The sequence below is a fragment of the Protopterus annectens genome, chromosome 5.part1 (genome assembly GCF_019279795.1).
Source record: "Protopterus annectens isolate FY-2018-M chromosome 5.part1, PAN1.0, whole genome shotgun sequence".
Taxonomy (NCBI): Eukaryota; Metazoa; Chordata; order Ceratodontiformes; family Protopteridae; genus Protopterus; species Protopterus annectens.
The window spans coordinates 202,480,104-202,491,954 of NC_056736.1; positions in this window are offsets into that span (position 1 = coordinate 202,480,104).

The window sequence follows — 11,851 nt, forward strand, 5'->3', positions numbered from 1 at the left end:
TATCATGAGAATTCAGAGCATGAATACCCTAACACTGATTTTCGAATGGCTCAGTCTCTGTATTCAGTCTCTTGCAAGCTGCTGAGACAGGATCTTTGCCTGGCTTACAGGGCTTCCTCACTCAGTCCTGATGGATCTGTTGCACATGAACAAAACAAACAGCACCCGAAACTCTAGATCTAGGGATTTAAACTTTTCTTGTGACAGAGTATGCTGGAGAGACAGATATGTGTCCGAAAGGATCCCTGAACTGCAGAATACAATCCCCATACATGTAAAACAGAGTTCATTCCTGGTACTATTCAAAAACAGTTGACAATTGGATAGGAAATCATAAATTTGCCACAGGTTTGGACTCCATGTCCCATATGGACAGAGATGGTCAATAAAAAAGTATTATCCTAATTAACTTAACAACAACCCCTACTAATCCTTAGTTACCTCCATACTGACATGCACCCCCCCCCCAAATATAGACGTCCATAGTACTCGGGACCCAACTGGTTTGGAGTGCATGGCTAGGATATTAAGGGCCCTAGTGGTCATTAGCCTAGTAAAAAACTATGAACCTATAATTCTGGGACCACTTTTATTTTCTCTTTTTGTTAAGGACCAAAAGCTGACATTCCTGTCCTAAACAATTTAATCTCTACAGATGACATTGTCCTCATTACCTCAGATAATTCAGCATCTATCTTACAAACTAAAATTTAGGCCATCCTCAGCAAGTTGTGGTGCAGGATGCAAAAATGATAGGGGTACCATATATCCTAAAAATAGCAATTAAAGTGTTTGCCTCACTACAAAATCGGTAAGTAGCAAATCACTCCTACTTAAAAAAAAAGGTAATTTAGTCTGTTATGTTTGTGATGATACAGGCTAATGCCAGCATAGCCAGCTGGAGTTCTGTAAAGAATAATATGTCCTTTGAATATCAAACTGATTTATACAAGGTTCTTGTGTTACAAATGTATTAGACTGTATAACATTTGAATGTCAAACTGATTTGCACAAATGCTTATGTTACAAATGTATTAGAACTGTATGGCATTCGAATATCAAACTAATTTGTACAGATTGTTAGTAATACAATAAAGCACATACACAGCCGCCAGTATTAAAAAAATACGTTATAATCACTAAAAGGTTAGCATTTTCACACATAAAATCGTGCTTCTTCAGACCATAAAGACAATCAAAGCAACATCACAATTTATACATAAGCAATAGACCAACTGTTTAAATAATTTATGATTTCACTTACTTAAAGCTTCAATTAATTAAAATTTCATTCATTTAAAGAGACTACATGCCTTTAAAACAGGCTTAATGGATACTTTCCCTTTTAAGCCAGGGAATTTATCAGCTTGCATCTTTATTATCCACTGTAGCTCCTTACTTTCTGTGAAGTTACTTACATCTCCACCCCTACTATTTATTTGAACCATGTCAATTGCCCTAAAGGTAAAAGAATGTTGCATTCCCCTTTCAATAAAGTGCTTAGCAAGTGGGTTCCGTGTATCACCCTTATTCATACAATAAGAGTGTTCCCTCATTCGCTTCATCTGGGACCTGTTGGTTTTACCAATATATAAACATGTACAAGCCTTGTAGCAAGCTAAATAAACTTAATTTCTTGTTCGACAATTAGCTCGTAAATTAAACTTGAACTCATAATCTGTCACTTAATGTCTAAACACTGATGAACTACTAATCAAAATACAAAAATTACAGACAGTTGCATCTATATGTACCACAGTCTGTAATGGATGATTCTATATTTTTATTTTTATTTCTGTTTTCTTTGTAGCACAGTTGCCTTTTCAGCGACTTCTTATTTTTGAAAACAACATTAGGCTGTGGCCCCACCACTTTCTTTATATCATTATCTATATGCAATATAGACCAATTAGACCATACAATATTCAATATTCCTGATACATCACTCGTATAATGGGGGAATGTGTTTTTCATGAGCTCTAGCTGTTAAGAAGATATCCTGCGGTAGTTGTTCATTAAAATAAGCTCTACACTTTCCTTGTCTATGTCTTATACACTCATCGACATTAATGTCTATTTCAGCTTTTTTATATCCCCTGGAGCCAAGTTCTTGTCTAAACCTATCGACATCATGTCTAAATTTTTCATCATCATTATGCAGTCTGGAGATCCGCATCCTCTGACCCTTCATGATGTTCTGAAAAATGTAGTGTGGGTGCATACTGTGTCACTGTAGCAATGCGTTCTTCCAACAGGGCTTTCTATACAAGGTTGTATGAAATTTCTTTAAATCATCCTTGTGTATAGAAACATCTAAAAAATCTATGCTCACATTAGAGAAATTATATGTAAAGCATAGAAAATCAGTAGTGGTATTTAGATCTTCTTCTTCTTTCAGCTGCTCCCATTAGAGGTCGCCACAGCAGATCAACTGTTTCCATTTCTTCATGTCTTCTGCATCTTACTCTGTCTCACCAGCCACCTGCATGTCCTCTCTCACCACATCCATAAACCTTATCTTAGGCCTCCCTCTTTTCCTGTTACCTGGCATCTTCATCCTTAGCATCTTTTTCCCAATATACTCTGCATCCCTCCTCAGCACATGTCCAAACCAACGTAATCTTGCCTTTCTGGCTTTGTCTTCAAACCTTCCAACCTGGGATGACCCTCTAATATACTTATTCCTAATCCTGTCCAACCTCATCCCACCCATTGCAAATCTTAACATCTTCATCTCTGCCACGTCAAGCTCTGACTCCTGCCTTTTTGTCAATGCCACTGTCTCCAACCCATATAACATAGCTGGTCTCACTACCCTCTTGTAGACCTTCCCTTTCACACTTACTGGTACTCGTCTGCCACAAATTACTCCTGACATTCTTCTCCACTCACTCCATCCTGCCTGTACTCTCTTCTTCACCTCTCTTCCACACTTACCATTACTCTAAACTGTTGATCCCAAGTACTTAAACTCATCCACTTTCGCCACCTCTACTCCCTGCATCCTCACCATTCCTCTATCCTCCCTCTCATTCACACACATATATTCTGTCTTAGACCTGCTGACCTTCATTCCTCTTCTCTCTAGAGCATATCTCCACCTCTCCAGGGTCTCCTCCACCTGGTCCCTACTCTCACTACAGATCACAATGTCATCTGCAAACATCATAGTCCACACGGACTCCTGTCTGATCTCATCTGTTAACTTGTCCATCACCATTGCAAATAAGAAAGGGCTCAGAGATGATCCTTGATGTAATTCCACCTCCACCTTAAACGCATCCATCACTCCCACTGCAGACCTCACTGCTGTCACACTACCCTTGTACATATCCTGTACCACTCTTACATACTTGTCTGACACTCCCGACTTCCTCATACAATACCACAACTCCTCTCTAGACACCCTGTCATATGCTTTCTCTAAATCCACAAAGACACAATGCAGCTCCTTCTGACCTTGTCTGTACTTCTCCATCAACACTCTCAGAGCAAACATCGCATCTGTAGTGCTCTTTCCTGGCATGAAACCATACTGCTGATCACTTGTCATCACCTCCATTATTAACCTAGCTTCCACTACTCTTTCCCATAACTTCACGCTGTGACTGATCAGTTTAATCCCTCTGTAGTTACTAATGCTCTGCACATCACCCTTATTCTTAAAAAATCGGTACCAAAACACTTTTTCTCCATTCCTCAGGCATCCTCTCACTTTCCAGGATTTCATTAAACAATCTATTTAAAAACTCCACTGCCATTTCACGTAAACACCTACATGCTTCCACAGGTATGTCATCTGGACCAGCAGCCTTTCCGTTCTTCATCCTCTTCATAGCTATCCATACTTCCTCCTTGCTAATCCACTGCACTTCATGATTCACTATCTGCACATCATCCAACCTTCTCTCCCTCTCATTCTCTTCATTCATCAATCCCGCAAAGTACTCTTTCCATCTGCTCAACACACTCTCCTCGCTTGTGAGTATGTTTCCCTCATTATCCTTTATCACCCTTACCTGCTGCACATCTTTTCTAGCTCAGACCCTCTGTCTAGCCAATTGGTACAGGTCCTTTTCTCCCTTCTTAGTGTCCAACCTTTTATACAACTCTTCATATGCCTTATCCTTAGCCTTCGCCACCTCTCTCTTTGCCATGCACTTCATCTCCTTATACTCGTTTACTTTCTTCATCTCTTTGACAATCCCACTTCTTCTTCGCCAACCTCTTTCTCTGTATACTCTCCTGTACTTCTTCATTCCACCACCAGGTATCCTTGTCCTCCTTCCTCTTAACAGATGTCACAACAAGCACTTTTCTAGCCATCTCTCTCTTACTAGCTCTGCTGTAGTTACCCAGCTATTCGGTAACTCTTCACTGCCACCCAGTGCCTGTCTTAACTCTTCCCTGAACATCACCTCACAATTACCCTTTTTCAATTTCCACCATTTGATCCTTAGTGCTGCCCTCACACTCATCCTCCTCTTCTTGATCGCCAGTGTCATCCTACAAACCACCATCCTATGCTGCCTAACTACACTTTCCCCTGCCACTACTTTACAATCTCCAATCTCCTTCAAACTGGCCCTTCTACATAAGATATAATCCACCTGTGTGCATCTTCCTCCACTCTTGTATGTCACACTATGCTCCTCTCTCTTGTTAAAATACGTATTCATCACAGCCATGTCCATCCTTTTCACAAAATCCACTACCATCTGACCTTCTTCATTTCTTTGCTTAACACCATACCTACCCATCACTTCCTCATCCCCTCTGCTCCCTTCCTCAACATGACCATTGAACTCTGCTCCAATCACCAGTCTCTCACCCTTGGGTACAGTCATCACCACTTTATCCATCTCGCCCCAAAATTTTTCTTTCTCATCCATCACACACCCAACTTTTGGAGAATATGCAATAACAACATTCATCATTACACCATCAATTTCCAGCTTCATAAACATCACTCTATCCAACACTCTTTTCACCTCCAAAACACTCTTAGCATACTGTTCCTTCTGGATAATGCCTACGCCATTTCTCCTCCCATCCACACCATGATAAAACAATTTGAAACCACCTCCGATACACCTAGCCTTGCTCCCCTTCCATCTGGTCTCTTGCACACACAATATACCAACCTTCCTTCGGTCCATCATATCAGCTAGCTCTTTTCCTATACCAGTCATACTGGCAACATTCAAAGTTCCAACCCTTACTGTCACAGTCCTGGCCTTTACCTGCCTTCGGGCATGCCTTCCCCCTCTTCTCCTCCTTCGGCCAACAGTAGCCCAATTTCCACCAGCACCCTGTTGGCCAACAGTACTGGTGGCGGTCGTTGTTAACCCGGGCCTCGACCGATCCAGTATGTATTTCTGTAGTGGCATTTAGATGGTTAACAAAATCAAGCAAATCAAGTTCAGAACCATCCCATAACAGAAAAAGATCATCTACAAATCTGCAGTAAACTTTCACCAATTGATGCTGGTTTCAAACATATAATCTCTCCCACTGGGCCATAATTACATTGGCATAGCTATTGGCACAAGGGGTGCCCGTAGCTACACCAACTTGTAGAAATAACCGTTCCTCAAATAAAAATATATTATTATCAAGGACAGTCTCAAGAAGCATACAAATCAAATCTACATCCTTGGCATCATAGCTACTATTATTCATTAAAAAATCATGAACCATCAGTATTCCTTGTTGATGAGGAATAGCTGTGAATAAAGAAACCACATCCATTGTAACTAGCAATATGTTGTCATGTATATCATTCATTATACTGAAATCATATAGGGTTTGTAAAAACTGTTTAGTATCATTTAATACCTGTGTCTCACCAACCAAAGCTGGCCTCAGCTTCTTATCTATGAAAATAGAAAAAGGCTCAGTGAGCCATCCATTGCCAGAAACCACCGGTCTCAGTGGTGGGGTAAAGGCATTTTTATGGATTTTTGGTAAGCCCTGAAACACAGGGATTAAAGGAAAATCCACAGTTAAATAATCAAAAATCTCTTTAGAGATCAAACTACTGGTCAAACAATCATCGAAAGCAGTGTTAACCTGTTCACAAAGACGTTCCACAAACTCCTGATCTGATTTCAGGTAAACATAATTTTCAGCCAACATAGCATTAATCGTTGTCAAGTAATATTCACAATCTAGAACAACAATCCCACCCCCTTTATCAGCATTTTTAATAATGCCATCATCCTGTTGTAGCTCAGCTAAAGCTTCCTTTTCATCATGATCCAGGTTAAAAAACCTGTCTTTGAGTTGTCCATTTCTGTATGCCAGCTCTAAGTCATGTTCGCATTTTTACTAAAAATCTCCAGTAAAGGATGTAACATTAGGTGATACACACTTGGTTTTTTTAAAAATGTCATTACTAGTTTCATTGTTGGCATACATAACTTTCGACATCACATTACAAACAAACAATTTCAAACTTAATACTGTGTCACTAAAACAAGAACATTGAGCTGATATAAAAGAGAGGCCCCGTGACAAAAGTTTACATTGTACCCCAGTCAAAGACTTACTTGATATATTAAAAACTAATGATTCCTGTGTTCCATCAGCATTTTCTTTATGTCGTACCTCGGTGGATCCTCCGTTTGCCTCTGACGCTTTAACCCTCTGCTCATGGACCGTGGTTGATGAGGAAAATCCTTCCGTCTAATAAACAGCGGAAGAGCTGGAGTATTGGATGTCATCACTGTAGATGTAATCTTCCTCCTAACATCTGATGAGTGTCATACTTCAGTTAAAGGGGCAGACAGAGTAAGAGAAGGCACCGTGGTATTAGATGTACTAGGATAGGACATCACATCAGCTGTCACAGCAGGGTTGGTCACATTGAACTTTTAAAATGAAAAGGAACACAATAAAAGCTGGCCAGAAAAAAATAGTGCTATTTATTGTAAATCACACTTTCAGCTAGGACGATGCCTAGCCTTCCTCAGACAAACAGCTGAAACGCTGTGAACAGTTCCTTTTTATCTGCACAAATTAATGATCTCATCAATTAATTAAAGTGGTTAGTTACCCTAACAGCACACTAGCACAGCCTACTATTGGAAAGTAAATTAAAATAGAATATATTAACAATTCAGAAGATAAAAAACAAGTACAAAAAGTATCTAATTTTATACTGAAAAACAGGTTTTATATGTAGATTCAAAAACCTGTATTAATGTAAATAACCCAAACGAAAATGTGTATATATACTCTGCTTAAGATGATAAATCTATACCATAAAAATTAAAAATTAAATATTTATTGGTTCTTTAACAGATGTCATATACACTTAAAATTAATAGTTAAACAAATACTACTTTGACAATGCCTCACCTGAAAAGCCTGGTCATACTACCGTATTGTGAGCTTTTAATAATTCTGTTGTGTTATGTTGTTATCTATTCAAAGTTAAAAGCTTCGGCAGGCTTTTAATGGATACACTATCGTTTATCCCTGGAAGCATGTGAGCCCTTGTTCTGATTTGCTATTTTAATTCATCTTTTTCAAGCAAAATTTGCCAAGGTCCCCTCGAGTATTTTCAATCCTCTGTTGTAATACTGTAAACTTAAAGGTGTGACCAGGAAATTCAGAGCAATGTTTAGCTAGTGCGTTGTTAAAATCTTTTTTATTTATTGCATAACAATGTTCATATATTCGTTGTCTAAAACGTCGCTCGGTCTTCCCGATATAAAAAGCATAGCAAGAATTGCATAATGCAGCATAAGTCACACCTTTAGTTTCACGGTTGTATTTTCCAGTTATTTTATATGTTTTGTGGTTCATGAGCACCTGATTACCCACAAAAATGTGTTTACATTGTGAACATGAGCCACATTTAAACATTCCATTAATTCTCCCAGTAAAAATCTTACTATTGCTGTTACTTTCTAGAAGGGCCTTAAGATTATGGCCACGTCTATATGTTATTCTGGGACTGGAACCCAAAATTCTAGATAGTGTATCATCATTCTTAATGAGGTCCCAGTTTTTATTTAATACCTCTTTAATGGACCAAAAATCCAAAGAAAAAGTGTACAGAAAACTGGTTTGATAACTTACACAACCAGCATTTTTATCTAAAGGTTCGTCAGGTGACCTAGCTTGTGCATTTAAATCTGAACAAGATGACACACAAACCTGTCCCTTTAATAAAGGAATAAAATAACCAGCATAACGCTTAAAGACCACTTCATCTTTTATGTTATTGATTAATGCTCTCGGATAACCTCTTTTAGTGAACATGTCACAAAGATGGTCACATTCAGACTCAAAGTCTGTGTCATCCAAAATCATGCGGGCAGCCCTCACCATCTGCCCTTTGACCACCGCTCTCTTTTGTTGATGAGGGTGGTTACTAGTAAAATGAAGGAAACTATTTGAATAAGTCGGTTTCCTGTATATAGAACTTTTGTATCTACTATTGTTTGTATCATTGACCAACCAGATGTCCAAATAATTGATTGCAGTTACACCTATGCTGTAGGTAAGTTTCAGAAAACTTGTGGTCTTACTAATGTTGTCAGTAAAAGTTGGTATACTAGACAACTCACCATTCCAAATACAAAACATGTCGTCCTGGTATCTAGTGTACCAGGTGACATTGTTTTGAAATAATTGATCCTTAAACAACCAGTTGTTTTCCCAGTAAGCCATAGTGGCATTTGCGAAACTAGCACCACATGGGGAACCCATGGCCACACCAGATTTTTGCAGGTAAAAACTATCTTCAAACATCATGAAATTGTTAAAGTCTCTATTAAGTAAATAATATCATCATTTGCTTTTTTACTATGCAAAAATTCCCTTACCCATTGTATACATAAATCCTGAGGAATCACCGTGTATAGGTCTTTAACATCTATAGTTAAAAAGTAGACATCAGGTTGGTGTTCCAAGGAATTAATATGGGTAAGAAAACTCCACAAGTCTTTGCAAATCTGTGGTTCAGTTTCAATAAGTGGCTTCAACAAACTGTCAACATATTTTGCACATGCATATGTAATTGAGCCACGGCCATCAACTATTAGTCTAAAAGGGGGGGACTTCATGTCCTTGTGAATCTTAGGACAACCAAATAATACAGGTATTTTAGGAGCTATCATGTTTAAATAGTGATGGAGGTCAATGTCTATGGAACCCTCCAAGAATAAATCCTCCAAAGTTGACCTAATTTTCTTATAAGCTATGTTGACCTCATTAATAGTTACCTGAATGTAATTGGGAGTGTTTAGGTGTTCTATCAATTTATCTACATATAGACAATGATCCATAAACACCAAACCACCCCCCCCTTGTCGGGTTTCATGACTCTTGTGTTACAATCTTTAGGTAGTTGGATAAAATCCATGTTCCATCACATATACATTAGATTGAACTGGACGGAACGTTTGTATACGCTTTTCTTTAATGGCCCAGAAATCAATTTCACACATTTTCTCAAAGGTGCTTAAACCTGGATGTAATGGGGGATTAAACACACTAGAGACTCTTAAGGTTTTAATCATACTGGGCAAAGGGCCCATCAATAATTGGAGATTAAGTTTACGGGTGAACAATTTTAAGTCCATTAAAGTTCTAGTAATATCAAAGGACTTCGCAGGAACGAAGGACAGCCCCTTCGATAAAAAGTCAACCATGTCCTGTTGAACATCCAAAGAAGTGTAGTTATATATAATAAAGTCACCTTTACTACTCAAATGGAAAGAAGGCATTTGTTCTATAACTGTGATGGGGACTATCTCCTCCTTTGCCTTCTCTTGTTCCTCAGTTGTTGATAATTGGGGTTGGACTGCCGGTTGCTCTGTCGGGTATTGGGATGAGCCTGAAAACCCTGTTGGTTCTGATCTTGTTGTCTATTTAAGGTATTGGGCTGTTCCCTTTCATTATTTTGCATAGGCCCTTTGTTGCCTCACTGGTTATTACTGTTGGTTAAGAGTCTCTCGCTTCTCCTTAGTGGTTGACCATGTCCTTCCTCATTCACAAAGCTGTTATTATTTTGGTTTTGATTAAAAACTGGTGTTTCATCTTCACTGTCAGCGTTTACATCAGAATCAACAATTAGGTTTTTTTGAAGAGAAAGTGGGGGTCTAGGATATGCTCTTTTGTTAGCATAATCATTAATATCTCTATTTAATTTCTTCTTCTTAGTGATGAGCAATTTGCTCATCGTTGCTTCAATGCTTGTAAAAATCCTGCAGTGCTCATATTTGTATCTTGCAAAATCAACATGTGTTTTAATGGTATGTTCTAATGTCTCTAATTCTGTTTTAAGGGTAGCAATGTCTTTGTTAAAAAAATTAATCAGAGCTAACAAAAACTCATGCCCCTGTCGATCGAACAGTTCTAAAAGTTCCTGATGAAAAGTTGAGTTTTCAATTAATCCTGCTGGATATCTCCAGTGACGTAGCCCTTTAGGAATGACTTTTTTGTAAATACATTCCTGTAAATATGACACTTCCAGCTGAAGTTTTCTACATTTAAATAACTTGATGTCAAAGTCATTAATGTGTGTGGAAAGGACATTCTCAATCTGTTTATTTAAGTTGTTAGAAGGCACAGTTTGAGAGTTCAGGTTACTGAAAAAGTTTTGGTCGTTCAGAAAAGATTCCATGGTAGGAATTGCATCTTCTGACATTCTAGTTTCATGCTCAGAAGGACCCCCTACTACCGACTGTCTGTTATTACAATTAGGAAAGTCAGCAATCTGCAACAAACCATTGTCCGAATTATTATTGACAGTGTTACCTTCATTAGGAAAATTCAATCCATGAATTTCATGACTGTGGAGTTCATTACTGTTGTCACCATTAGTTCCTTCTAACAACTTAAATAAGCAGATTGAGAATGTCCTTTCCACACACATTAATGACTTTGACATCAAGTTATTTAAATGTAGAAAACTTCAGCTGGAAGTGTCATATTTCCTTTCCACACACATTAATGACTTTGACATCAAGTTATTTAAATGTAGAAAACTTCAGCTGGAAGTGTCATATTTACAGGAATGTATATACATAAAAGTCATTCCTAAAGGGCTATGTCAGTGGAGATATCCGGCAGGATTAATTGAAAACTCAACTTTTCATCAGGAACTTTTAGAACTGTTCGATCAACAGGGGCATGAGTTTTTGTTAGCTCTGATTAATTTTTATAACAAAGACATTGCTACCCTTAAAACAGAATTAGAGACATTAGAACATACCACTAAACACACGCTGATTTTGCAAGATACAAATATGAGTACTGCAGGATTTTTACAAGCATTGAAGCAACGATGAGCAAATTGCTCATCACTAAGAAGAAAAAATTAAATAGAGATATTAATGATTATGCTAACAAAAGAGCATATCCTAGACCCCCACTTTCTCTTCAAAAAAACCTAATTGGTGATTCTGATGTAAACGCTGACAGTGAAGATGAAACACCAGTTTTTAATCAAAACCAAAATAATAACAGCTTTGTGAATGAGGAAGGACATGGTCAACCACTAAGGAGAAGCGAGAGACTCTTAACCAACAGTAATAACCAGTGAGGCAACAAAGGGCCTATGCAAAATAATGAAAGGGAACAGCCCAATACCTTAAATAGACAACAAGATCAGAACCAACAGGGTTTTCAGGCTCATCCCAATACCCGACAGAGCAACCGGCAGTCCAACCCCAATTATCAACAACTGAGGAACAAGAGAAGGCAAAGGAGGAGATAGTCCCCATCACAGTTATAGAACAAATGCCTTCTTTCCATTTGAGTAGTGAAGGTGACTTTATTATATATAACTACACTTCTTTGGATGTTCAACAGGACATGGTTGACTTTTTATCGA